Source organism: Chrysochloris asiatica, unplaced genomic scaffold, assembly GCF_000296735.1.
Source record: "Chrysochloris asiatica unplaced genomic scaffold, ChrAsi1.0 scaffold00071, whole genome shotgun sequence".
Lineage (NCBI taxonomy): Eukaryota > Metazoa > Chordata > Mammalia > Afrosoricida > Chrysochloridae > Chrysochloris > Chrysochloris asiatica.
This window is the reverse complement of record NW_006408589.1, coordinates 6741810-6746962: the sequence shown is the minus strand read 5'-3', so window position 1 is coordinate 6746962 and position 5153 is coordinate 6741810. Positions and strand designations below refer to the sequence as shown.

General features: G+C 36.3%; 1 pseudogene; it reads left to right on the top strand.

Moving 5' to 3' along the window:
* The window catches only part of LOC102835210, a 23216-nt pseudogene that overhangs the window by 1731 nt on the left and 16332 nt on the right, over positions 1 to 5153 (top strand).

Below are 5153 nucleotides of genomic sequence, written 5' to 3'. Positions count from 1 at the left end.
CAGACTGCAAAGCCATTTGAACTACAAAGTCAGCAGTTCAAGCTCACCAGCCATTCCTCAGAAACCCTATACAGGGTCACTATGGGTCAGAACCAACTCAACGGCACTTAACAACAACAACAACAAGCCTTGCTTGGTCAAGTGGGCTCCTTACCTCCCCCACTTCGCCTCCCTCCCACATTTTATTCCTGTTCCACCTACAGGTTTGAATCGATTCCCCAGAGGAGCAGGACCAGGGCCTTATGATATTTCATTTCTTCCATTCAATATTACCTTTTTTATTTCTATCCTTGTTTTATTTCTTCCCCATTCTACATTTCAAATTTCTATTTGTGTTAAACTTGTTTGTTTGTTTTTCATACTGAAAAAAATGACATAAAATAAACAGGGAAAAAAAGTTTTTTAAAAGAAGAAGACACGCAGTGTGTTTATTGCCACCAAGAATAAATGTATTATTATTTTTTAAAGAAGAATCTATATAAATGGAAAAGAAGCATGAGGAAGGTAAGATTATTACTCATCAGACACATGCAAATTAAAATCACTGTGAGACACTACCAAGAATGCCCAGCATGAGAAATCTCATACGTTGCTGCTGGAAGTATAAAATTGTACAAAACACTTTGGAAAGCAGTTTGTCAGTTTATTATAGACACACACCTACCCTGGTGGATGATCCACTTCTAAGTATTTACTCAAGAGAGATAAAAACAAATGGCCACAAAAGACTTGCCCATTTTAGAGATGATGACATGGAGAGACTGAGTGGCTTGGGACTCTGGACTCCGGAGCAAGAGGGGCTGTGTGCTGGCAGCCAGGGGGGCATGCTTGCAGGGTGTACCCTTTGGTTGTTTGAATGGTTATATATTCCTGAGTGCTTCAGTGTACATAAAAATTTTTTTAAATAAAAATACAGAGGGAATGGAAGCAAATGCTGTTGAATGATGATGCATGGAGGGGATTGTTATCATTGCAATGAAATGAAAAAAATACAATAGGATGAATGTAAATCTGATGTTCTCCCATGTAAACTATAACTCAATTCACAATCAAACTTAATTTTAAATAAATGCCATGAGGGCTTAAAATAAAAATAAATAAATAGACTTGTCCATTATAATAGTCAAAAACTGGAGACAATTCAAATAAATTATCTATAAATGAATTGTAATATGGTCCTATATAGGACTGCTTTGAGTCTGAATTGACTCAAGGGCACTTAATAACAACGTAGTCCTACAATAGAATGTTGTTAGAGGCTGTTGAGTTGATTCCAACTCATATCAACCCTATATACAACAGAACGGAATACTGCCCAGTCCTGGGCCATCCTCACAACTGTTGCCATGTTTGAGCCCATTGTTGCAGTTACTGTGTCAGTCCATTTTACTGGGGATATTCCTCTTTTTGCTGACCCTCTACTTTATCAAGTATTATGCCCCTCTTGAGGGACTAGTCCCTGTAAATAACATGTCCAAAGTATGTGAGACTGGATTTCTCATCCTCGCTTTTAAGGATCAATCTGACTATACTTCTTCCAAGACAGATTTCTTTGTTCTTCTGGCAGTCCATAGAATATTCAATATTCCTCACCAACACTATAACTTGAAGGCATCAGTTTTCTTCAAGCTTCCTTATTCATTCATTGTCCAGCTTTCACATTCATACAAGACAACTGAAAATTCCTGGTTTGGGTCAGGCACACTTTCATCCTCAAAGTGACATCCTTGCTTTTCAACATTTTGCAGTAGACTTGCCCAATGCAATAGAATACCGCTCATGAATAAAAAAGAATTAGCAATTGACACATACAATAGCATAGATGAGTTTTGGAAACATGTTGCATGAAATAAACAAGACGACAGTGTTTCTAATGTTTGATTCCAGCTAAAATTGGGGTCTGGTGAGAAAAACCAGGTCAGTATTAATGGGGAAGTAGGTGAAGATCCCACAATGAGATGTATTGGCCAAGTGGTAACATTGATGGACTCAAGCGTGGCAATAGTAGTGAGGTTGGCCCAGGATCAGGCAGTGTTTCGTTCTGCTGTACATAAGGTTGCTATGAGTCAGTAGCAACTCGATGGCACCTAACAACATGGTGCATGAGGAAACATGGATATAGACATTTGTCAAAAATCATCAAACTATATATTTTAACCCTCTGCATTTTGTTATATTCAATTTTATACCTCGGTAACAACAATGTATGGAGTCCTGGTGTGGTACTGTGGGCTAATACACTGAACTGCAAAGCCATTTGAACCACAAGGTCAGCGGTTCAAACTCACCAGCTGCTCCTTGGAAACCCTATACAGGGTCGCTATGGGTCAGGACTGATGGCACTTAACAACAACAATTTAAAGCAATAAAGTTATGCACCAATTTCATGATTCAGCTATTTCACTTCTAGATATTTGTCCAAGAAAAAAGCCTATGTCCACAAAAGTCTTGTATAAAAATACTCATCATAACTTTATTCTCAAGAGCTACAAGCTAAAACTGAACTAAATACACCAATTAAAACTGAAAAATTGTTTATATGAATTCTTTTTAAGTTTATGCTATTCACAAAACACACAAAAGACCCAGCATGTTGAAAGTAAAAAAAAAAGAGAAACAGTATTCATAAAAATATGAAGGACGGGAAGGAGGGAAGGAAAGGGAGAGAAAGAGAAAAGGAAAGAACAAAATAAGGGAGGGAGGAAAGAAAGAAGAAGGTGCTACTACCAGACAAATAAACATTAAGACAGCAAGTGCTATTAGATATAAAGAATTCATAATTCTGAAAGGATCATTTCAACAGAAATGTGTAACAGTCCTAAATTTAAATTAGATATAATACAGCCTCAGAATAGATAAAGCAATCGCTGTTAAGAACTAAAGGAAGAAACAACCAAATCTATAATCATTAGTGGAATCTATGTGTAGTACTGTAAGACAAGCACTGGACTGCTAACCATAAAATTAGCAGCTCAACCTACTAGCCACACCTTGGAAACCCTATACAGGGTTGCTATGAATCAGAACCAACTCAATGACGCTAAACAACAATAATCATCAATAGCCTATCCTGACGCATGTCTCTCAGTAACTTTTAATACAAACTAATTAATAAACATCTAAAGATTTAAACTTGATCAACCCAAACATATACAGCCTCCTAATTTATGTCCAAGGTACAACTACAGTTCAGTGGGGGAAAGAATTATCTTCTCAATAAATTGTGCTCGATCCACATATAACCTAATAGGAAACATGAACTATGACTCTTATCTCACATCATACACAAAATTCTACTGCAGAGAAATCATAATATAGACTTAAATGTGAAAAGTTAAAAAAGAAAACTTCTAAAATAAAACATGGACGAATATCTCTATAACAGTGGAAGGATAAAGGTTTGGTAAACAAAATAAGAAGATCACTAAATATAAAGAAAATGATTGATACATTGAATTACTTTAAAATGAAGAATTGCTCTTCACCAAAAGTCACCATTAAGACCACTAAAAGGCAAAATATGGAATGGGAGGATATTTGCAAGACATGTACCTGACATAGGACCTGAATACTGACGATAAAAAGAGCCCCTACAAATCAGTATGAAAAAGCAGACACATACTCTATCCCTGCAAAAAAGGCAAAAATTCAATAGACAACTCATTATTTATGAAACACCAATTGAAACCAAGATGAGGTATCACCACCCACCACTGGAATGCCTAGATTTTTTTTAACTGACGCCAAGTGTTGGCAACAGTATGGAGCTACTGGAACTCTTTTGTATTTCTGTAGGAATGTAAATTGGTACAACTGCTTTTGAAAACTGTTGGCAATGCTTACTACACCTGAACCTACACATGTTTTACGACCCAAAAACTCTAGTTCTAGATAAATGTTCTCAGAGTGAACTCATCCCCAGGGCTCAATTTTCAGCCAAACAATAGATCAATCGATACGGAGAACAATAACTTAGAATAATCAACCATCTAGAGAAGTACACACATCTTAGAATAACCAACCATTTGAGATCAGAAGGGCAGCATTTACCAAAGGACAAAGTTCAGAAGGCTTAGGAAAGAAGGAGGAGCAGAAACAGAAAACAAAAAGAACTGGTATAGGAGATGTTTCATTGTGGGAATGACAATCAATATGAAACAAACTATGTATGTTTTGAAGGAAAATGTATCTGCTCTATAAACATCCACACAATTTACCATAAGAATGTTCTATTTTAAAAAAAAAAGAATTATTCATATTGCTTAAGAACAAGAAAAAGTTCAAAAGTACATTGACAGTATAATGAACAAATAAATAATATTGCATTCATACCACCACTCATCTGTCAGTTTGACACTGTGGTGGCTTGCAAGTTGCTGTGATTCTGGAAGCTATACCACATGTATTTTAAATACCAGCAGGTTCACACACAGTAAACCAGTTTCAGAGGAGCTTCCAGGCTAATACAAACTAGGATGAAGGAGAGACAAAATATTTCCAAATATTTAGTCACTGAAAACCTTATGAATAGCAGAGAAACACTGTCAGATATAGTGCTGGAAAATGAGCCCCTTAGGTTAGAAGGCACTCAAAATGTGACTGGGGAAGAGCTGCCTCCTCAGAGTAGAGCTGACTGTGATGACGAGAATGGAGTAAAGCCTGTGGAAGAAAAGCCCAAAAGACCTTCATTTGCTGATGGGGCATAAATCAAAATAAAGAGAAACAGCTGTAAACATCCATTAATAATCAGAACATGGAATGTATGAAGTATGAATCTAGGAAAATTGTAAATTGTCAAAAATAAAGTGGAACACATAAACATTGGTATCTTAGGCATTAGTGAGCTAAAATGGACTGGTATTGGCCATTCTGAATCTGACAACAACATGGATTACTATGCTGGGAATGACAAATTGAAGAGGAATGGTGTTGCATTCATCATCAAAAAGAACATATCAAGATATGTCTGAGGTACAATGCTATCAGTGACAGGATAATATCTATGTTTTTATAGGGAAGACCAGTTAATACCACTATTATTCAAATTTACACACAAACCACTAAAGCCAGTGAGGATGAAATAGAAGAATTCTACCAACTTCTTCAATCTGATATTGATCAAACATGCAATCAAGATGTATTGATCATTACTG